We start from the raw sequence: 24,888 nt of genomic DNA, 5'->3' as shown, positions 1-24,888 counted from the left end.
AATGGAATTGTAAACTACATCATCTTTTGTGTATGACTTCTTTCATTTAGCATAGCTTTTATTTTTATTTATTGATTTATTTTGTTTATTTTTATTTTTGGCTGCATTGGGTCTTTGTTGTTGTGCATGGGCTTTTCTCCAGTTGTGGCGAGTGGGGGCTACTCTTTGTTGCAATGCAGGGGCTTTGCATTGTGGTGGCTTCTCTTGTTGTGGAGCATGGGCTCTAGGCATGCAGGCTTCAGTAGTTGTGGTGCACAGGCTTAGTTGCATCCATGGCATGTGGGATCTTCCTGCACCAGGGCTCGAACCCGTGTCCCTGCATCGGCAGGTGGATTCTTAACCGCTGCACCACCAGGGAAGGCCCTAGCTAGCTTTTAACTATTCACCCACATTGTAGCATTTATGAGTACTTCATTCCTTTTTATGGCTGAATAACATTTCATTGTATGTATATATTACAATTTGTTTATCCACTTATCTGTTGATGGACATTTGGGTTGTTTCCATCTTTTGGCTATTATAAATAATACTGCTGTAAAGATCTGTGCTCAGGTTTTTGTTTGAACCCCTGTCTACAATTAGTTGGAGTCTATAGTTAGGAATGGAATTGCTGGGTTGTATGGAGTTCTGTTTTTAACTTTTCAAGGAACTGTCAAACTGTTTTTACACAATGACTGAACCATTTTCTACTCCCTACAGCAATGTACAAAGGTTCCAATTTCTGCACATCCTTACCAACACTTGTTATTTTTTTCTTTCTTTTTTTAAAAATTTTAGCCATCCTAGCGCGTGTGAAGTGGTATCTCACTGTGGTTTTCATTTCCATTTTCCTAATGACTAATGATGTTGAACAGTTTTCATGTTGGAGAAATGTCTATTCAAGTCTTTTGCCCACTTTTTAATAGAGTTGCTTTTTGTTGTTGAGTTATGAAAGTTATTTATATATTCTGGATACCAAATACTTATCAGGTATGTGATTTGCAAATATTTCCTTCTATTCTATAAGGTTATCTTTTCACCTTTTTTTTTTCAAGAATAAGCATTTAATACTTAGTTATTATTAATGATACTCCATTTTTTTTAATATTAATTAATTTATTTATTTAGGCTGTGTTGGGTCTTCGTTTCTGTGTGAGGGCTTTCACTAGTTGCGGCAAGTGGGGGCCACTCTTCATCACGGTGCTCTTTTCACCTTTTGATAATCTCATTTGGTGCACAAAAGTTTTTAATTTTGATGAAGTCCAATTTTTTCATCCTCAATAATATTAACAGCTGATTTCTCATCGGAAACCATGGAGGCCAGATGCAGTAGTATTGCAGGAAAATGGGGCATAAGAGGATGGTCGGGTCTCAGGTGAGTTCCTGGGATGGGCTGCCAAGAAAGGGTCCCTGGCTTCACGCAGGAAAGAATTCAAGAGCAAGCCATCGTAAAGTGAAAGTGAGTTTATCTAAAGTGATACACCTTCAACAGACAGAACGCAGGCCATCTAAGAAAGTGAGAGTGGCCCCGAGGTATGGGATTGTTAGTTTTATGGGCTGGGTAATTTCATAGACTAACAAGTGGGAGGATTATTCCAACTGTTTTGAGGAAGAGGCAGGGATTTCCATGACATGGGCCACTGCCCACTTTTTGGCTTTTTATGGTCAGTCTTGGAACTGTCATGGCACCTGTGGGTGTGTCACTTAGCATGCTAATGTATTACAATGAGCATATAATGAGGCTCAAGGTCTACTGGAAGTTGAACCTTTTGCCATCTTGGACCTAATCAGTTCTAACCATGTTTTGTCGTATCCCATTCTTCTCAATGGCTATGTCATTCTTTTAATGGTTGTGCCCTGCCTCCTTCCATCTTGTCTCAGTATGAGGATATATTCAAGTGCTGAGAGGAAAGAAAGCTTGTCAAATGAAGTATTCTATATCCAACAAAACTATCCTTCAAAGATGAAGAAAAATTAACATATTTTGAGCTATACAAAAACAAAGAATTCATTGGTAACAGACCTACCTCACTAAAGGGGTGACATTAGCAAAAATGTCAGAGTAGATAGTTCCAGGGGCCTACCCCTCAATAGAAACACTGAAAAACCGAGTAAAAGTGATAAGAATCAACTTAGTCAGAATTGTTGAAAACAGGTTTATAGCAACCAAGAGAAGGCTGACTCAAGAGAAAGTCAACTTTAAAATGGTAGGAAAGCATTGCAACATTTTTACTTGTACTTGACCTACACCCTTCATCAGCTTGGCAGCGGTCTTGAGAAAAGAAGCTTTCATTCCCAGCATGGGACCCTGGTCCCTGGTTCTAGAGGGAGCAGAGAAGCCCTTATTTGCAAAGAATTGTGTTTGTCTGCTTTGACCTGTCTTGGATACTACCTGAAAGACTGGTAGAAGGTGCCTGTCTGTTTCATCTAATTTGGAATTCTCTCAGGCCAAAAAATTGACTACACAGATGGCATTCCTCAGAAACATTGTAAGGCAAATGAACAAACTTCTTCAGCCCAGGGCAAAGGATTACAGTTGAGGAAAATAATAAATACGCAAAAGCCTGGGAAGAAAAGCTAGGGAAAGACTTCCTTTGGGACATTAGGGCTTTCAAAAGTGCCTGTGTATAGTGGGTAATTTGGAAAGACATGCATATAACCTAGGCGTGGCACATGCTCAGAAAAGACCTGAGAAGATTCTGAGCTTTCATCTCTGGCTGATCTCTAGGCTCAGCACAAACAGGAAGTGAAGGTGAAGGCAGAGTTGTAATTGGCCTGGCTATGCAATAAAGGAGTGCCTAAACACGGAATCAATCTGAGAAAACTGGGAGAAGTTTTTATTTTCCTCTTTTTATTCTTAGGCATTAGGGGACTTTTAGCTTCCTAGCAACTTTTCAAACCCTTATGAACATCTCATTACCCAGTTTTTCCTTTTACACTATTTGGCTGGTCTATTGTTTGCCCCCACTATTATTCACTGCCTCAGGTCACTGCAAATGTAAACAATTGCCTGTAATTGTTCTTGACAAACACCCCCAAAGAAGGCTTTTCACACTGAGCTCTAAGGTCAAATAAAGTTAGTCCTCAAAGCAGGGTTCCCAGGGAACCACTGGTCAGATCAAGTCATGATAATTCTCTGGTAATGGAGCTTTGAAAAATCTCCAAACTTGTTCTGATCCTTCCAGTGGCTGGCAGGCTGCTGCTTTTCACTGTGATTGGGGGCTGTTAGTTTTCAAAGCTACCATGGATCTGGAGAGTGGAGGATGGAACTTGTGCAAGTTAAAACACAACAAAACAAACTTAAAAGTTTTTGCACAGCAAAGGAAAACATAAACAGAACAAAAAAGACAAGCTATGGACTGGGAGAAAATATTTGCAAATGATGAGACTGACAAGGGCTTAATTTCCAAAATCCACAAATGGCTCCTACAACTCAATAACAAAAAAACAAGCAACCCAATCAAAAACTGGGCAGCAGATCTAACTAGATATTTCTCCAAAGAAGACATACAGATGGCCAACAGGCACATGAAAAGATGCTCAACATCATTAATTACTAGAGAAATGCAAATCAAAACTACAATCACCTCACACCAGTCAGAATAGCCATCATTAAAAAGTCTACCAATATAAATGCTGGAAAGGTTTTGAAGAAAAGGGAAACCTCCTACACTGCTGGTGGGAATGTAAATTGGTACAGCCACTATGTAAAACAATATGGAGGTTCCTTAAAATACTAAAAATAGAGTTACCATATGATCCAGCAATCCCATTCTTGGGCATATATACAGAGAAAACTCTAATTCGAAAAGATGCATGCACCTCAATGTTCATACCAGTACTATTTACAATAGCCGAGACATGGGAGCGACCTAAATGCCCATCGACAGATGAATGGATAAAGATGTGGTATGTATGTATATGTATATATATTGATTAACCAAGATGGCGGAGTAGAAGGACGTGCTCTCACTCCCTCTTGCGAGAACACCAGAATCACAACTGGCTGCTGGAGAATCATCGACAGGAAGACACTGGACTTCACCAAGGAGGATACCCCACGTCCAAGGACAGAGGAGAAGCCACAGTGAGACGGTAGGAGGGGTGCAATCAGAGTACAATCAAATCCCATAACTGCTGGGTGGGTGACTCACAGACTGGTGAACACTTATACCACAGAAGTCCACCCACTGGAGTGAAGGTTCTGAGCCCCACGTCGGGCTTCCCAAACTGGGGGTCCGGCAACGGGAGGAGGTATTCATAGAGAATCAGACTTTGAAGCCTAGTGGGAATTGATTGCAGGACTTTGACAGGACTGGGGGAAACAGAGACCCCACTCTTGGAGGGCGCACACAGAATAGTGTGCGCATTGGGACCCAGGGGAAGGAGCAGTGACCCTGGGGGAGACTGAACCAGACCTACCTGCTAGTGTTGGAGGGTCTCCTGCAGGGGTGGGGGCTGGCTCTGTTTCACCGTGGGGACAAGGACACTGGCAGAGGAGGTTCTGGGAAGTACTCCTTGGCATGAGCCCTCCCAGAGTCTGCCATTAGCCCCACCAAAGAGCCCAGGTAGGCTCCAGTGTTGGGTTGCCTCAGGCAAAACAACCAACAGGGAGGGAACCCAGCCCCACTCATCAACAGTCAAGTGGATTAAAGTTTTACGGAGCTCTGTCCGCCACAGCAACAGTCAGCTCTACCCACCACCAGAGCCTCCCATCAAGCCTCTTTAGATAGCCTCAACCACCAGAGGGCAGACAGCAGAAGCAAGAAAAACTACAGTCTTACAGCCAGTGGAACAAAAACCACATTTACAGAAAGACAGACAAGATGAAAAGGCAGAGGGCTATATACCAGATGAAGGAACAAGAAAAGACCCCAGAGAAACAACTAAATGAAGTGGAGACAGGCAACCTTCCAGAAAAAGAATTCAGAATAATGATAGTGAAGATGATCCAGGACCTCGGAATAAGAATGGAGGCAAAGATTGAGAAGATGCAAGAAATGATTAACAAAGACCGAGAAGAATTAAAGAACAAACAAACAGAGATGACCGATACAATAACTGAAATGAAAACTACACTAGAAGGAATCAGTAGCAGAATAACTGAGGCAGAAGAACGGATAAGTGACCTGGAAGACAGAATGGTGGAATTCACTGCTGTGGAACAGACTAAAGAAAAAAGAATGGAAAGAAATGAAGACAGCCTAAGAGACCTCTGGGACAACATTAAATGCAACAACATTCACATTATAGGGGTCCCAGAAGGAGAAGAGAGAGAGGAAGGACCAGAGAAGATATTTGAAGAGATTATAGTTGAAAACTTCCCTAACATGGGAAAGGAAATAGCCACCCAAGTCCAGGAAGCGCAGAGAGTCCCATACAGGATAAACCCAAGGAGAAACATGCCGAGACACATAGTAATCAAAGTGGCAAAAATTAAAGAAAACATGTTTCTAATGTAGTTCACTTTGCATATCCACATAGCAATTTTAGAAAGTAATTGAAAAAATATTTGGATTATTTAAAAATGAGAACAATGAGGGAATTCCCTGGAGGTCCAGTGGTTAGGACTCGCCTGGCCCTTTCACTGCCATGGCGTGGGTTTAATCCCCAGTCGGGAAGCTGAGATCCTGCAAACCGTGTGGCGAGGCCAAAAATAAAAATAAAATAAAAGAGAACAATGAAGAAATTGTTTTAGGGGTAGGACTTATTTTTAAGAGTATTAGATTATTTTAAAACAATGGGGAGGATTAACATAAAAGTAGCAGAATATATGACAACTGGGATATTTATTTGTAATTAATTAATTATTTATTTTTTGGGCTGTGTTGGGTCTTCGTTTCTGTGCGAGGGCTTATTCTAGTTGCGGCGAGCCGGGGCCCCTCTTCATCACGGTGCGTGGGCCTCTCACTGTCGTGGCCTCTCTTGTTGCGGAGCACAGGCTCCAGACGTGCAGCCTCAGTAGTTGTGGCTCACGGGCCTAGTTGCTCCGCGGCATGTGGGATCTTCCCAGACCAGGGCTCGAACCTGTGTCCCCTGCATTAGCAGGCAGATTCTCAACCACTGCGCCACCAGGGAAGCCCCAACAACTGGGATATTTCTAATAATCTTGGAGGCATGATTAACTTGTTTACATTGCCATCCATTTAAGTAACTTAACATTTAAAATTTGTGACTTGCTTTTTATCTAAGGTTGAAAAAAAAAGAAGTAATTAGGAGCCTCTGTTGATCATTACAATTACAAATGTCTTCAAGCAAATATTTAGTGTGAGGATTTAAAGGTCCTCAGTATGAAAGACTAGGGTTCGTGACAGTGCTCGCCTGCCCTGTCTCAGTGTTTCTACCAGGGCACTTGCTTCCTGGCTAAAGAAGTTATGTTTTTAAATTCTGAAGCCCGGTTTATTCTGAAGACTGGTTATTAAATGGTTTCCTCATTCTTGGGAGTCTACATTCATGCCAGAAATTTCTGTCTAAGACATCATAAGAAATCAAGCAAGTGAAAAATTCCCAGTTGGTTGACAGCTTCTTATACATTATTTTAGGTCTTGTAAACACTTCATTTGTTTTTTCAGCTTTTCTGATCATGAAATTTAGTTAATTCTGACATTGTTAGAATTGCTTTCCTGACTGTTCTGATTTATACCTGATTACCATTCATTATATTCGGCATGTATGTAGGTGTGATACAATTCAATGACAGCTACCTCCTTTCTAAAATGAGAGATTTGGGTAGTTTGTTGCTAGGGCATAATTTGCAGTAGAAAATAAAAGCTTCTACAATGACAGTAACGTTTGACTTTTTTTTTTTTTAAAGGATACTTATATGATCTCTGACCTTTCATTCCATCCCCCTTCATAAACTCCTTTTTTTTTCATAGTTTTTATGATACTATTTAATCATGGCATTTTATCTTAACAGACTACATTTTGTCAGATTTCTTTTGTGAGTTTTGTCACTTCTGCTTAAAGTTAAGGATTCCCTTCTCCTTCTCTATCTACTTTGCTAAGTGCTACCTTTTCTGTAAAGCTTTTTCTTTTCTCTTCTAAGTGAGAACCATTGCAGGGTCTTTCCTGTGCTCCCACAGACCCTCAGCACACCTCTGGTAGAGCCCTTACCTCCCCCTTCTCCATATAAAATTGTGAACTCTTGTGGGAACTCTCCCTCTTTACCTTTGTTTTTGTATTCTGGGTCCTTGAAACAATGTGACTTATAGTAAGAATTAAACATGTTTTTGGTTTGATGAAGGGGATTATGAGAAGTTGTACAGATGCAGGCATATTTTATCAATTCAATGAAAAATTTCATACTTTTTGAGTGTTCCATATAATAATAGATACGATAAAGTAGAGAGAGGTTCTTTTTGGTAGTACCAGAGAGGTCATTTCGACTGTTGTCCTGTTTGACAAGAACTGACTTTTTTGTGTTTCTTTCCAGCATACAAGACAGTATCGGGAGTTAATGGTCTACTAGTGATCTTAGATCATGTTAAGGTAATACCACTATCATTATCGTCTAACCATTTAAGAAGTTAAAAGCATAGTATTAAGTACTGTTTAGTACACTTTAAGTTTTTTGTTATGATTCTTTTAAGCCATTCCTTGGTCGGAATGTCAGTGCTATATGGAGACAAGAATTTTAGGTCCGAAGTCAGAAGATGGGATTCTAGTACTGGATCTGTTGTGGATTCTGTTTGTGGCTTTGAGTCCCTTGTCTGTAAAATTTAAAATTTTATTTGTTTGTTAATCATACCTCACAGGTTTATTAGGAAAACAACAGTAATATTTGTGTGTTTTATGACTTGTAGGATATTATTTAGATATACTGTATCTTGTGGCTCTTGTCATAGACTACTGTGTGTTCTAACTACTTGTTACATTTTTGTCTTCTCTACTAAATTTTAAGGTCTTTGAGTGAGTAAACAATGTTACTTTTGTCTTTGAGGGCCTGACACTGGTATTCAAGTAATGAATAAACAACAGATTATCTCAACAGTGACTAAAACCATAAAGCAGAGAATAGTTTTTACTTATTCAGTTTGTTGAAAGACTCTTTAGTTACATGGGGTTTTTTTTAGCCACACCTATACATAAGAATTATCTTAGAAAAAGAGGCATAGAATATAGTCTATAATTGAATAGACTTCACCCTGGGTGAAGCCGCCTGCCTGAGTTCAGTGATTAAAATATCTTCAGAGGAGATAATTTGTATAATATGCTCTGTAGAACAGTAATTCTGCATTGGTTGTTGTTGGGAGTGGATGAGGGGGAAAGGTACACAGTTATGAGTTTGTGGAGAGAAGTAATGGCAGAAGTATGTTTGGCATGTGGCCCCTGTGGAAGCAGAAAATAAAATGAAAACCATTTCTTAAAGGAAAGGGCAAAGTGCACTGTCTCTTCAGCTTTATCTCTAAGATATTTTTGTGCATGACAAGGTACCTATACAAATTAATTGCAAGATTAAGCATATAGCTTACTCCTGGCCACAGTTTCATACTAGTCTGCAGTTTGATTCAAAGCCTCAGTATACAAGTTGTACAGGGTTTAGGCAGGAGCCCGTTAATATTTTGTGAAAGGATGAAGCATACACTTTTATTTTTGGGGGAAGTATTGAAAGCATTATTTGCTTTTTTGTCCTTTATTTCTTCTTTTTTATATACTTTTTATTGGATAAAATTGTTGACTCATATTTTAAAAATATGGAGCTTTTATATTAGTAAATATATTTTCAAAAACAGTTAAAAATATTCATGCTTCAACTATGTTAAGCGCTGAACTCAGCACCAAAAATACACAATACAAATACGTTAAGTGTCTAATTGGTAAGTGCTATGAAGGGTGAGTGCAGGATGCTATGAGAGTCAATAATGGGAAGGACTTAGAAAACATCTTGGGGGAAGTAATTTTAAGAAAGCTGAAAAAGTTTTATTGAATGTTTGTTTGGGGTATAACTCCAGCTGAGGAAAAACTGGTAAATAAAGTTTATGTAGTTGTAAGAATGGCTTTATACCACCAGATTTAGAGTGTTTTTTGTTTGTTTTTAGTTTTTGGCTCCTGTTTTTAACTTAAAACATACACATAGGATCAAGGAATAGATAATTTTATACAAATTGTATCAGAATAGATGATGATGGAGACTGCTGTCCAACTCATTTTCTGAAGGTAGCACATCTTTGATTCCCAAACCAGACAAAGGCTAGTATCAGAAAAGAAACAATGTAGCTAGTCTCATTTACAAACACAGATTCCAAAATTCTTAATAAAAATGTTCTCATGTATTGGATATTAGCAAAAATACACTTTAAAACTCAACAGGATTATGACAAAGTAGAATTTATTCCAGTAATACAAAGATGATTTGATATTAGCAAATGTCAGTATAATTCAGGTCATTCATAGATTAAGCTAGAAAAGCTTATGCTCTTCTCAGTAAATACGGAGTATGTACCTGATAAAATTACTTGTTTCTAAAAAACAAAACAAAACAAAAGAAGAAGGTGGTCTTAGAAATAAGGGCTAGAACAAACTTTTCAAACCTCTTTAAGGATATCCACCATAACCTACAGCAAACAGCGTACTTAAGGAGAGCCTCTAGCAACCTTCCCATTTAAATCAGGACCAAGGTGAGGACCGCTGTTGTCAGCACCACTGTCCGTCTGTGTTCTGTCTCTGCGCTTGGCCCCTGATCAGTGCTGTGCGGAGAAGGGATCACAAGGAAGAGGCACAGCTGTCAGCATTTCTCGGCGGTATGATTAACTAAACAGAAAACACAAGTCATTCAGTGGACAAACTATTAGAAACAATGGTGTAAAACAGTGTTGCCGGATACAGAGGATGTCTATAGAAATCAGTAGTGTTTTGCATGCCAGAAGTAACTACTAGAATAATTAGGAACTTTTTACAAAAAACTGTGAAACTTTGTTGAAAGACATAAAAGAAGACTTCAAATAACTGGAGATTCCACATTCATGAATGGAAAGACTCAGAATAGAAAAGATGTTGATTCTCTCCAGGTAACAAAATCAGTTAGAAATACAGTAAGAATAAAGATTTGGTGAGGGAGTAAGCAGATAGTTCAGTGGAGCAAAGTTAAAATTCTTAAAACCAACTCTCCTCACACCTGAGAATTTGACTTGGTAAATGATAAAGGCTACATTACAAGTCGTGCTACTTGTAGCACAAATTACATTTGTGCTACTCAGTAAATATTGTTGGGGTATTTGGCTTCCTGTATGAAAAATAAAGATAAAAATGAGAAAAATAAAATTACATACCAAAAATAAATCCAGATGGATTAAAGACCAAAACATGAAAAACCTATTAGAAGACAGTATAGAAGGCCATTTTTATGACTTCAGGTTGGAAGGTTTTCCTACACAAAAGACACAAATCATAAAGGAAAACAAGTCATTTTATTGCAAAAACTTCTGTATGATAGGATACCATAAACAAAATTAAAAGACAAGGAAGACTGGGAGCAGATATTCGCAAAAGGATTGATATCCAGAATCTATGAAACTTACCTAAAAGTAAATAAGAAGAAGCAGATGTAGTTGAAAAGCGAGGAAAAGATATTATTAATAAGGCCATTATAGGAAATGAAGTCTGAATTGTCAGTAAACATGAAAAGATGCTCAATATTAGTAGAATCAGGAAAATGCAAATTGAAAGATACTATTTTTTATTTTATCAAAATGGTAAAAATTAAAGTTTAATAATGTAAGATTGACAAAGATGTAGGGAAAAGATACTTTTCTATCCTACTAGGGAGTTTGTAAAGTAAAAGGTTCCTTTGCAGAGTAATTTCACATAACAATGGACACAGCCTATAGCCCACCACTACGGAACCAGCTACCTTAGGGAAACTTGGGCCCACATGTGAGAATGTTCATTGCAGCATGTTTGTAGTAGTTTAAATTTGGAACAACCTTGAACACCAGTGGTAGAAGAACAGCTGAATAAAATGTAGTGTCACTTGATTTTATTTTAGCTATATCTGTTCTAACATTGATTCTAGATGCCCATTTATTCATATTAGCATCGCCAGAATAAGTGTCCTACAGTCAGTGTTGATTCACAGATGCATTGGCAGATGTTTTCCTTCACATCACACAACGTAGTGATGCATTTTTCAAAAGATTCTGTTCATCAAATAAGGTAAATATGACTATGACAGATCCAAAACATACGGTGAAGTGGGAAAAAAACGAGTTGCAGGATGATACATTTAGTATGTTGCCATTTAGGTAAGTGAAACACTACAGTATATTTTTGGAAACATGCAATTTAAAATATTAAAAATGGATTAGAGGAATACATTTCTGGTTAGGAGAATTAGATTGAGGAGGGAATATTAGCATTATTTATTATAATAGTAATTATTTTATTGTTCAGTTGCATTTTATTCCTGTCCTCCCAAGGCACAAGGTGATTACACAGCCCAGAAGCAAACATCATTTCTGAGTAGTGGGAACATAGTTTTTTAACTTTCTGTAGTCTCAAAGCTTAAAAACATACACACAGAAGGAAAGAATTTAATTGCCGTGGTTTCATAGATTTAAGATCCTTCTCTCTGTACCTTATGCTGTGTTTGCCAGTATATGTGCCAGTGATCAGTGTTCTAAGGACTTACACTACCTGAGGATATTCTAAACTCTGGATGTATACCTGTGTGCTTCGGGGAGGTGTGGGGTCTGCATGTGCATACGTGCTGTGAAAGACAGAGCATATAGAGTATTTTGAGGAGCTTTTAAAATGTTGGTTATTGAGCCTTTATTTTTTTCCTATTTAGTTTCCCAGATATGCTGAGATTGTGCACTTAACACTACCTGATGGCACGAAGAGGAGTGGGCAAGTTCTAGAAGTTAGTGGTTCCAAAGCAGTGGTTCAGGTAAGCATCGCTTTCAAAACCTGGCCAGTTGAACGTTTTTCTGATCACAACAAACATAAGAAACACCAATAGTTCTTTTTAGTAATTATCACATAAGTATACAGATCTTCATCAACTTATAGGTGGGGTGACATCTTGATACACCCATCATAAGCTGAAAATATCGTAAGTTGAAAATGCATTTAGTACACAGAACCTACCGAACATCATAGCTTAGCTTAGCTTACATTAAAGGTGCCCAGAACACTTATATTAGCATACGATTGCACAAAACCATATAACACAAAGCCTATTTTATAATAAAATGTTAAATATCTCATGTGATTTTTTTTTTTCTCATGTGATTTTTCTGAAGTACGGTTTCTACCAGATGTGTATTGCTTTTGCACCATCATGAAGGTGAAAAATCTTAAGCCAGGGACCCGACTGTTTACTGGCTGTGAGGGAAGAAAAGTATTTTTTCATGTTTTCTTGCTAAATGCCAGCCACCAATATCCATTCTAGCCCAATAGCTCCACTGGTAAAATGGCTTTTTAAAAAACTTTTTTTAATGGATAAAATGAAACAGTCACATAGAAGGGGAGAGATGAAAAGTAGAATTCAGAGCTTATGGGCTGAAACCAAAATGAGATCTGAGTCTACTCCTTTAAATTGTCTCTGATAATTCCTAGTTTTTAATGTTACTGATTATAGGAAGTGCCAGTTTTCTCAAATAACATATTGCCCTAAAAAGTAATCTAGAGCAGAGGTCAGCAGAATTTCTGTAAGGGGCCAGATAGTAAATTTTTTAGACTTTGTGAGGGTTGTGCCTAAGGTCTCTGATGCATGTTCTTATGCTTTCTTTTCCTTTTTTTTTAAAAAACAACCCTTTAAAAATGTAAACACCATTCTTAGCTTGCTTGATGGATTTGGCTGCAGGCATGACTCTGGGTCAGAGGTTGACAGTTTGGTTCGTCGTCCACCATGAACACGTCTTCAGTCATGAGGCTACAAGTAGTATATACGTTGATGTATTTTACTTTATAAGGGCTGACAAATAAATCTTAAGCGCTTATGATCTAAATTTCCTTTACCCTTCTGTTTACTTTTCTCTCTTGATAGGTATTTGAAGGGACTTCAGGTATAGATGCCAAGAAGACATCCTGTGAGTTTACTGGGGATATTCTCCGAACGCCAGTGTCTGAGGATATGCTTGGTAAACGGATATTATTATTCATGCTGAGCAGAGATCTGCTTCCTTTTTAACGTCTTTGCAGGAAGTCTTTTTAAAGATTGTGAAGATTTGAGTCATTGTCCACTCTGTACTGTCTCGTTACTGTTTACCAGGTCGGGTATTCAGTGGCTCAGGAAAACCCATCGACAGAGGTCCTGTTGTACTGGCTGAAGACTTCCTTGATATCATGGGTAGGGACAGAAAATGGGTTTCTGTGTTTTGGGGAAAATAGCATCTACCTATCTTATACCTTTGTCAGAGAAAGGGTGATTTTTATGATACTTTAAGTAGATAACCAACATACTCCATGTTTGATTAATTATGTTTTGTTTATTATTTAATAAATTTATTTTTCCTTGAGGTTATCTTAAATTTTTATATTTTATTTATTGTAAAATATCACCAGGATATATCTGAGATGTAAAAGCCATACTGGCTTTGAAATTAGGATTTCTCTCTTATTTGCTATACATTACATTTCACTTTACTACCATATAATTTGTGAATCTACAAAAGATTAATGGAAAAGAATATTTAAACAGTTTCAGATTTCAAAAATAACTGATTTTTTAAGAGTAGAAAGAAATGCTTTATATGCTTTATATGGTTGTAGTCTTAATGTAGAGACATATTAAAATTTTCCCTTTTGGAAATGCATTAGGCCAGCCAATCAATCCTCAGTGTCGGATCTATCCAGAGGAGATGATTCAGACCGGCATTTCGGCCATAGATGGCATGAACAGTATTGCTAGGGGGCAGAAAATTCCTATCTTCTCTGCTGCTGGCTTACCGCACAATGCGGTGAGACCTAGAATCTGTTTGGTATGAAATTTAAGGAGAAAGAATTTCCGAGTGCTTCACTCTTAGTGAGAAACCAAATATAGGATTTTCAAGGTAAATGCCCAATGTTACTGTTTATATAATCCAATTACATTGACTCTTTATCTACACATATCTGACTTCTTGCTTACTCTTAGGAATCTGCAAAAATTACAAAATAGTTTCATTGGGTAAAGCCCTTTAAGACAACCCAGTTTCATTTATGATTACAGTTCCCCAAAGTTTAGGGTAAAATTATTTTGTTGTAGAAATATTATTTTAGATTTTAACTTGGTTCTTTTGTACTCCTCATCAGATTGCAGCTCAAATCTGTCGCCAGGCTGGTTTGGTAAAAAAATCCAAAGATGTAGTGGACTACAGTGAGGAAAATTTTGCGATTGTATTTGCTGCTATGGGTGTAAGTATTATCTTTTTCTGTTTTAGTATGAAATGTAAAAGTGCTTGTGTTCTTAGAACAATGTAGAAAACTACACATATATTATTCGATTTATCTCTAGGCAGAGAAGTTGCAAGTTGGCATTTTGGGCAAACCATGGATTAGTATTTAGCATTTGACTGTGGAATGTAAAAATAATTCCCTTTGTGCCCAAAGCAAGCTGTTTACTCTGTTGGCTTTTGTGAACGTTTTGGGGGTACTTGAACCTTTAAAAGAAGGAGCAGTGCAGATCTATAGCTTGGCCTTCATCAGAAATAAATATTGGGGAGGGGGGAGGGAAAGAGAAAGAAAGAAATATTGAGAATTTTTCTTCTCCCAGCACTGATGAAGTCATTGCCATTTTGGTAAACATGGAAACTGCCCGGTTCTTCAAACCTGACTTTGAAGAAAATGGCTCAATGGACAACGTCTGCCTCTTTTTGAACTTGGCTAACGACCCAACGTAAGTAAACAAATGAGCTGTTTTCCCCCTATTCATGCAGCCTTCTGGTCAAAAATGTCACATTACACTAAGGAGGTAGAACATTAGAGTGAAAGCTGCACAGGCCTAGGTATGAGATAACCGTATTTAAATTCCAGCTCTGCTTCTTGCAAGTTATTTGGTTTTGGGTAAGTCACTTAGGCTGTGAAGCTCAGTGTCTTCTTTCATAAAATGTGATAATACTTGTCTCACAGAGTTGTTGTGCATATGAAATGAGATAATAATGTAAGTTACCTAGCACACAGTCCATACTCAATAAATGACCTTTTCCTCTTACCTGCAAAATCTGGCCCCTACTTCTTTCATCCCTTTCTCCTTCTCTCTCTCTTCCTTTCTTGCTCAGTTTTGAGAACTATATAGTTCTGAGAAATTATGGGGCATTTATCAAATAAATCAATTTAGCTGTGTAACACTAAGTAATTCTTATTATGTAAATGCATAAAAGAACTCTGCCTTACTTAAGAACTTTTAAAGTAATAATTGCTTAACCTTCCTCAATTTATGTGAAACTTTAAAAGGGAGACTGTACTATTATTTCTGGAATCATTTTGTGTTTTTTTTGGCCTTTTTGTTTGAGTGACGTAGGACTTAATGTTTCATTTCAGTATTGAGCGAATTATCACTCCTCGCTTGGCTCTAACCACGGCCCACTTCCTGGCCTATCAGTGTGAGAAACATGTATTGGTTATCCTAACAGACGTGAGTTCTCATGCTGAAGCACTTCGAGAGGTAATTTTTTTTCTTAATTAAAATGAATTATCTTGTCAGGGTTATCTTGTCCCTCTGCAAGTTTTCATTTTTTTTAAAATCATGTTTTTTAAAATGCATTGCTCATATATTAGTAGAATACCTTAATTAATCAGAAAAGAAAATATTACTTTTGTCAACCTAGTTGAAATGATTAGAGGACGAGATTTAAATTATTAGCCTATTTATCATACTCTCACTGTCTCCATTGGTTAAGACTGGATTCTTAGAGTAAATGATGCAAGCTATTTAATCAGTTACTCTCCCAGGTAGTTCTGTCTCTGTCCAGACTGTAGTTTTTAGCCCTTTTCAAGAATTCCATTTTTAATGATGTAAGTTTTTATTTATTTACATAAGTAAAGACTATACTGTGGCAGAACCCTCTTCAGAACTTTTTTTTCCTTTAGAAAACTCAGTGATTATTTAGAAACAATATAAGATTCTAGCAGTTACCATCCAGAAGTGTGGGGTGTTTGTTCTAATGCAAGTTACTGAAATTTTGAGTGACTTGCTCTTTTAAGTGTGCAAAAAAGGGAAGAAGACTTTTGAAGAGACAGGCTTTATAAATATCTAGCTTAAGATTCCCTAAGATCCATCATCATATCTCACTCGGCTACAGTGCTTTTTCATCGAAGGACTTCTTTTCTCCCATCCATCACAGATACTTTTCTAAAAGGCAGTAAAAATAAGTATTAGAAAAGTGAAAATTAAAAAAAAAAAAACAATTTACAAACCCTTTTATTAGTATTATTAGATTCGACAGACAATTATTCTATCAAATTGCCACTAAAGTTTTCTATATGTTTATCTTGCTTTCTGTATTATCTCCTTTCACATTGATAAAAGCTGGTCTGCAGGCAGGCCACGCTTTGAGTAGCACTGCTGGAGCATACTCTTGGAGGAACCAAAGTAGCGGTTAGAAGTTGGGCTTAATGACTCACAGTTCTTGTTGGCTGTAGATTAAAATGTATGCATATATTCTAGTGTGCATGTCTCTAAGAGAAAGACCATTTATTACTATTCTTGTCTTGTGCGGTGATCCAGGGAAATCATCTGGCCCTTGATTGCGGTTGTAAGTTGGGGTTAATAACATTAACTTCCTCATAGGGTTGTTGTGAGGATTAAATTAAATAATGTATGTAAAGTGCATCAGATGATTTCTGATATATGTATTTCCTTCCCTTTTGATCTTTTCAGGATTAGCTTATGTAAATCTGGCAAGATCCATAACATGAAGGAAACCTTGTGAACTGAGACTGTTCTCTTAGTTTTAAAATGTACTACCTTTGATTTATAAAATTGCAAGCAGATTTTCTTCTAGCCAGCTATTTGAAGATTTGTGTTATGGCAGTATGATTTCAGCAAAAAAACTTCTGGTCCCCAATTGTCAACATTTTTGTTGCAGAATAATCTGAATTTATGTTGCTAGATTTTTCTAAATCGTTTCTAGAGGTGATATTTAAAACGAATAAGATGATATTTCCAACTTTGTAATTTGGCATGTTCAAACAAATGTTTTCTAACCAAGCTTTAATTTTCATTTTCTGGTATGTGATACTGTTCTCCTTGACTCACTGTCAGGTTTCAGCAGCCAGGGAAGAGGTTCCTGGTCGACGAGGTTTCCCAGGTTACATGTATACAGATTTAGCCACACTATATGAACGCGCTGGTAGAGTGGAAGGTAGAAATGGCTCTATTACTCAAATTCCTATTATCACCATGCCTAACGATGGTAAGTTTTGGGTCTTTGGATTATAGCATCCCTAATCGTTGTAAGGACTTTGATTTGAAGAGAGAAGACCATCTATCTTTTTGAGTTGAAATTCTTTTGAGAGTTTATCCTCCAGAAGTTTACCTTACTTAGTGATTTGTTTCTAATAAAATTTTTCATTTCAAAACTACCCATAATTATTATTCTTTTGTAGAAAAATTTTCTTGTAATTTTAATTTTTATTTATTAGCTAGTATTTAGTGTCTACTATTTGCAGGACACTGGTCTAGATGAAAGAAATGAATTTTTAAAAAATGTATGGGCTCTACTTAATGTAAGCCTCTCATTCTAGTTGGATATTTTTTAAATGTCTGTGCATCAGTAATTTAAGGTAGCCAAAGTGCCAGATACGGAGCACAAATGGTAAATGCCACGAGACTCTAGAGATAGAACGATCATCAAAGACTTGCTAAAAATTACTTGGTTTTATCATGTGTGTGTAAGTGCACAGTGCAGTGCCTGCTTGGAGGTATGCCCAGCAGCTCCCGGGTGAGACTTGCAGCATTCCCCTTATGTTAGTGTCTTTTTGTCTTTATCTCAGTCTTTTAAAAACACTTTTTCAAACTATTTTCAGAAACAGTAATAACTCATTATAACTGAGCACTGTTCTAAGTGTTTTGTAAGTTTTGACTCATTTGATCTTCATAGCGACTTTTTAGATGCTCTCGTGTGAGGCACAGGGAGGTACAGTGTCACAGTTAGGAAGTGGCGGCTTTAGAACCCAGGCAGGGGCTTCCCTGGTGGCACAGTGGTTAAGAATCCGCCTGCCAATGCAGGGGACACGGGTTCCAGCCCTGGTCCGGGAAGATCCCACATGCTGCAGAGCAACTAAGCCTGTGCGCCACATCTACTGAGCCCGTGCGCCACAACTACTGAATCCCGCATGCCTAGAGCCTGTGCTCCACAACAAGAGAAGCCACCACGAGAAGCCCGCGCACCGCAATGAAGAGTAGCCCCCCCACCCCCGCTCACCGCAACAAGTGAAAGCCGTTGCGCAGCAACGAAGACCCAACACAGCCAAAAGTAAATAAATTAATAAATTAAAAAAAAAAAAAAAAACAAAAAAACCCAGGCAGTCTGAATACTACCTCTGATGTGAAAATGATTTGTTCCAAGGAAGTAGCTACAAAATTACTCTCTGTAATTTAACAGACTTAGAGATGTCTTGCTCTGTAGGACCTGCGTGGTGCTGCCTGTGTAGTGTTGCTTAACTTGTTGAGCCTCTCCGTATTTTCCATGTTGAAATGTTGTGTATCCCTCTGGGATAGCTTATGGACTGAGAATGTTCTCTCAGTGTACATCAAATTGGCAAATCTCTGCAAATGAACTTTGTGTTTAAAATGGAACTTTATATTTGGGGGAGAGAGAGCATAACTAGGAGAAATAGTACTTTTTATGAAGATAGCTAATTTAACTTGTGCCAACACATGTCTAACTGTGCTGCAACCAAATAAGTGAGACTGGCCAATACGGTAACCTCTAGCCACATTTGGCTGTTTAAGTTCTAAAGTTCATTAAAATCAGATAAAGCTTGAAATAAAGTTTTTCAGTCACATTAGCCGCATTTCACATGTTCAGTAGCCACATTTGACCAGTGGCTGCCATATTGGACAGCACAGATAAAGCACTTTTCCATCATCACAGGAAACTATTTTCTATAGCACTGTTTTAAGTAGTGCAGATTGACTTCCTGTGGTTTTGTTTATATGAGATGGACACTTTAACTAACATCAGGTGTCTTTCTCTGGTAGATATCACTCACCCCATCCCTGACTTGACTGGATATATTACAGAGGGGCAGATCTATGTGGACAGACAGCTACACAACAGACAGGTATTTGAGAGTTGAATGATGCTCTAAGCCTACAGATCTATTCTTCAGTTATTCTTTAGTGACTCTGACGTTGCTCTTAGGAATTATTTATTTAGAAAATATCAAATTGAATTGTTTTTAATATGGCTATAAAATTGTCATTTCTGTAATACTAAAATCCTGGTGTGGAAAAGAGTGCCAGAATTAAGAATTAAATTTCCACTTTCTTTATTATGCCTTAAAATGGAGTGAGTTGTTCAAAGAACTTTTTTGGGTCTTCTGTTCCATAACGGTATAATCTACCACTTTTGTTATTAATACAAGAACAGATTTTTCAGAGTTTCTTCTTTGTCTTTTATTGTTAAAATGTTTTTAATTGAGGTATAATTGACGTAACATTACATTGGTCGCAGGTGTACAATGTCATGATTTGATGTTTGTATATGTTGCAGAGTGATCACCACAATAAGTCCACTTAACATCCACCACCTCACATAGTTACAACACTTTTTTTCTTGTGATGAGAATTTTGAAGAGCCACTCTTCTAGCTACCTTTAAGTATGCAATACAGTATTATTAACGTACATAGTCACCATGCTGTGAAAGTTCCATCCCCATGACTTACTCATTTGATAACTGGAAGTTTGTACCTTTTAACCTCCCTCACCCATTTGGCTCACTCATCCCCTGCCTCAGGCAGCCACCAGTCTGTTCTCTATCCGTGAGCTTGACATTTTTTTGTTTGTTTTTTAAGGTCCCATATATGTGAGATTATATGGTATTTATCTTTTTCTGTCTGGCTTATTTCACTTAGCATAGTGCCCTAAAGGTCCATCCATGATGTTGCAAACAGCAAGATTTCATTCTTTTTTATGACTGAATAATCAAAAACAGATTTTTTATTGGTTCTTTAGTAGATGCCAGCTTCTGATACCAGCTTTTAGGTGAAATTATTGTTAATCTTTTTATGTGTGATTTTATGAGTCAGAGTTCAGAAGACCATTTGGATTTGCTATTGTAGGCAGATGTTGAAAATTCAGTTTTTTAATAGACTCTTGTACTGTTTTGTAGATTTTACTTTTTGGATTTGATTCTCAAAAAGAAATCTTAACCTGTAAAATGTTTCTTACTTCCTTTTCTTACCAGGAAGAGATATTAGGAATCACCTAAGAAACAAATGTAGCAGTTTTATGCAATTTAAGCAATAAAAATGAGTTTCAAAATCCTCCTTTACTACCAGTAAAGCTTGAATTTTGTACTTAAATATAATATTTTCCCCCTTCCCCTTTTACCCAAGATTTACCCGCCTATTAATGTGCTGCCCTCGTTGTCTCAGTGAATGAAGTCTGCTACTGGAGAAGGTATGACCAGAAAGGATCACGCCGATGTATCTAACCAGCTGGTACGTATGTTTTCTCCAGGATTGTGTTTAAAGAAATGAATACTTTCTCAGTTCATGCTGCTGTCTTATACCTCTTGTCTTTCTTCCATATCACTTTTCTTCTCCCCCCATCAAAGTAGAATTTTAATATAGAATATATAATATAGAATACTGGAATACAGAAACATTCATTAGAGCCAAACAGTCTTTTTCATAAGGATAACTGCTCATGACAAAGATTAAAGATCACATGCTTGAAACCCACCTCTAATGCTGTATGAGGTAGTTTTTAAATAAAAAAGGCATAAGACGATTTTGTTTTTATTAGTAACCTTTATTATAGAGTATTTCTGAAAGACTATTCTAACTAATTTTTTGTTTAACATATTAGGCAATCACCAGAACGCTAAGGGATACAGCTGTGTATATTCTATGAAATCCTTGGTTTCTATAGTCCTGAGATTGTATACCAAGCATAATTAAAGAAAAATACATTTGACCTTAAAGTAGAAATGATAAATAAACCTACTGATAACACAGATATTTTTTTTTTGAATAGAATTTAGAGATGGATTTCTCCTATTGTGTAAGTTGTGATTTTTAAATGCTCTACAAAATGGAAGCTCATTGATATATTGAGGGAGTGTATTTTTTGTAGAGTGTTAGTAATGTCTATGTATTGCATGCCTGAAGACTCCTTCCTTAGTGAGACTGCTGTATAATAAAGTCTTTCCAATACTTGCATATGTGAATTATGTTTGGAAATAATGTGAAATACTGTGAAGATAGCTACAGCAATACACTTACAATGCCCAAAGTACCGTTACCATTTATAAAGGTTCATGTAAACCTTTTTTCTCTTTAGTATGCATGCTATGCTATTGGTAAGGATGTGCAGGCCATGAAAGCCGTAGTTGGAGAAGAAGCCCTTACCTCAGATGATGTGCTTTACTTGGAATTTCTGCAGAAGTTTGGGAGGAACTTCATTGCTCAGGGTAAGATTACTATTTTCCTATGAATAGAAACAGCATCATATGTAGTTTTGAGGACTTCTTTCCTAGTCTGAGAGAATTTACATTGGTCTCCATACAATTTTCCTTCTGAGTAGAGAAGAGGTTCTTCCAGCCGCCTGCCATGTCTTTGTTCTTAGCCCTCTGGTTCCTTCCCCTCTACCTTCAATTTCTTTATCCATTTATTTAGCTCCTGTCTTATTTTTTATCTTCCTTACAACCGGCCTTCTGCTCTCCTACCTCCATTGCCACTTCTCCTCGCTCTTAACCTCTCTGCAATGCTCTCCTCTGGCTTTGGGGGTTTTGGACTTTCCCAGTCCCTCTGTTTTCATCCTCCTGATTTCTTATCTTCCTGCTTCTTAATTGTTAATGTTCCCAAAGGCTTAATTACCTGTTCTTTCTGTGCTTTTTCCCCCTATGCTGATGACTAACTTGCTATGTATGAGCCTTGACCCTCTTTCTGAAGCTCTAATCCCACATCTCCAGCTAGGAAGCCTGTGTTTATGCCACCATCCTCTCTGGCTCAGCGTGGTGAGAACCAAAGTCTTTTCCCAACTGACCACCTGCCTAGCAATTCCCTTTTCAATGTCTGTCTACCTCTGGCATGACCATTACCCTAGTTAGCCCAAGCTCAGGAATTGGGCATTCTTAACCCTCTTCATTTATTCTCCAGTCATCAAATATTTGCTAATTTCCATTGTTCTCCTTTGAAACATCTTATCCTGTTCTCTTTTCATTCCTATTAAAAAAACTTAGGCCAGTGTTTCTCAAAGTTGAATATGCTTTTGAATCTACCAGGGATCTTGTTGAAGTGCAGATTGTGATTCGGTAGGTGTGGGTGGGGCCAGAGAGCCTGTATTTTGACAAGTTCCTGGGCGATGTTGAAGCTGCTGATCTCTGACCACTCTTTGTGTCCCAAGACCTAGTCCAGACCTTTGTCCCATCATCCTTGGCCGTTAGTGCCAGCATCTTCACCAGTCTCCCTGACTCTCTATGTGCCATTGCCGGGGTAAATTTAGTATTAATTTTATTGATTGTCCTTCTGTTAAAAAGTCTATAATGGTTTTTATTACACAGCATGTGTAGGGCTTTCAAGCTGTTTTGTTTGGTCTCTTCCCTACCACCCCTGCTAATGCTGGTAAATTCTATTTTTGACCTCAGTGATACTTACAAACGATGTGTTTATTTTGGAATAATGCATCAGCTGCACACTTAGGATTTGTGCACTTTTCTATTTGTGTGATACATTTTTTAAGTACCATTAAAATCCCCAGAACATATGATTGTTGGGTTTTCTAAAAAAAAAAAAAAAAAAAAAAAAATTTATGCAGAACCTTAATATCTTAAAAAGATAAAAATTATTCTGGTCGAGAAAAGAATGCAGAACTCTAGCCACTCTAACTCCTTAGTTAAAAAATGAGATTTATTTGCAGGATAAGAATGATTCTGCTATTAAAAATAATAATAGCAATAGCAAGTTTGAAAACTTTCACGTGGACCTATTCAGGTGCTTCATTGGCATTTAAGGCCTTCTAAGTATCTGTACTAGCCTCCTTCAGGTCAGCCTGTGTTGCTGGGAAACTGCTTTTCTCACTACTCTCTGGACAAAACTCTGGGTCTACTTTCCATTATTCCGTGGAGTGTTTTTAGATCCCACCCGTTGTTAAACACACACACGCACGCACGCACGCACGCACGCGCCCAACGTCTCGCCTGCGGGCTTTCTCCCTTTTCTCTGATTCCCAGGGGTACTTACTGTCTAGACCCTCATTTCCACATTTGGTCACATCCAGTCCTGGGAGACCTGACTGCTTTGTATCTCTTTTTTATACTTCATGCTCACAGTGCTAGACCCATAACAATAAATTTTGAATAACGCTGATAAGTTGGAAGTACTTGGCCTTTATTCATCTAATCTCAATTTTTTGTAAGGTCCTTACGAAAACCGCACTGTCTATGAGACTTTGGACATTGGCTGGCAACTGCTCCGAATCTTCCCCAAAGAAATGCTGAAGAGAATCCCTCAGAGCACCTTGAGCGAATTCTACCCTCGAGACTCTGCAAAGCATTAGCTGCTACTTCATCACTGGCTTGATGCTCTTGTGAAATACTGGTTCTGTTTTCTTTATTCCTTTTGCACTCCCCCATCCCCACCTTTGTGTTGGAGTTTACTGTGTTACCCTGTAATTAAAAACAAAGAATAGGTAACATATTGTGCCAGTGTTGCAATGTTTTAAACTGCTAGCAGACTTTAAAATATCCCCTGTTCCGAAAACCTGGAACTGCAGTGCTTTGTTTAAAGTAGCTGAGGGTTGGAGGTGAGGTTTTCTTACTGATGTGTGTATTTGTACGTAGTGGTGTAGTTAGCTGCCTAGTGTCCTCATTATTTGGGTCTCTCAGACCTTCCCCGTCCACCCCCTCCAGAGTATCACTATCTGAAGTTACAATGCTTTGATCTCCAAACTAGGGACAAGATAGGGTCTGAAAGACGCTTCCTCTCCGAGCCGAGACGCTTTCCTGAGCGCTTGTTTTTAGACTTTGGTGTGCCTCTGGGTCTGCTCTAAGCAGATGGCTTTTCCTGTCCACCTGCTGTTTCCTATTTAATGAATAGGTTAGAAAAGGAGTTTCCTTTTCCTCTTTGGTGGGGATAAGTTTCAACTCCTGTGTCTTACTGTTCTCCCTCCCTCTGAGTAACACAGAATCATGCAGCTTTTGCCCAACTGGCATTGATCTGATAGTAGTGAGATGCCCTGTCTTGATGATCCCTTACTGGGTTTCCATGCAGAGGAATCATAATGAAAATAATTAATAGAATTCTTGGTTGGAAAGAGTTGGGATACAATTTTTTAAGAAAGAAAAAACCTATATCGGTTCTACATTCGGACATGCTAACAGTGGTTTTAAGTTTCTAAAGTGTTGACCGGATGCTAAAGGCAAGGTGGGGAAGAGAAATCTCTTCTGTGTATGGAATCTTTTATATATATATATATATAATCTATGGATATTTTAAACTCTGTTAGATAGCAGCCTTTGGAAAATCCCCTATTTGGTCCTGCTTTCTGACCTATCTGCCTTTTCAGGGTAATCTTGTGGCACAAGTGATAGCATTTAAAAGCTTTAGTCTTTTAATTCCTCCTCCTTCCTGCTGCGAGCCCTGAGCTGTCTTCTGTGCACTTCTGACATGTCTACTGTTTGGTCTCTCTGTGTTCTTTGTTACTTGGGTGCAGTAGCAACTTCTCTGTGCATTCCATCTTTCTTTCAAGTTGTGTAAAGTTCTTCACTTTTTTTCTCTGAGGGTGTAGGGGGTGGGGGGAGTCAGCATGATTATA

The 24,888-nt window shown here is 37.9% G+C and overlaps 1 pseudogene across 1 annotated transcript; it reads left to right on the top strand.

The window, feature by feature from the left end:
• The first annotated feature begins 6,647 nt into the window (after positions 1-6,647).
• On the top strand, positions 6,648-23,772 carry LOC309665262 (V-type proton ATPase subunit B, brain isoform-like; annotated as a pseudogene). Its single transcript, XR_014268384.1, has 14 exons — positions 6,648-6,657; positions 7,388-7,470; positions 11,768-11,866; positions 12,968-13,061; positions 13,193-13,270; positions 13,741-13,880; positions 14,215-14,314; positions 14,686-14,797; positions 15,442-15,565; positions 17,165-17,315; positions 19,106-19,188; positions 20,466-20,570; positions 21,415-21,544; positions 23,492-23,772. The product of XR_014268384.1 is annotated as a V-type proton ATPase subunit B, brain isoform-like (transcript).
• Positions 23,773-24,888: the final 1,116 nt, after the last annotated feature.

This window comes from Balaenoptera physalus (assembly GCF_965194825.1).
Source record: "Balaenoptera physalus genome assembly, contig: SUPER_7_unloc_1, whole genome shotgun sequence".
NCBI lineage: Eukaryota > Metazoa > Chordata > Mammalia > Artiodactyla > Balaenopteridae > Balaenoptera > Balaenoptera physalus.
The sequence above is the reverse complement of the archived record's forward strand: the minus strand, read 5'-3'. Positions and strand labels throughout refer to the sequence as shown.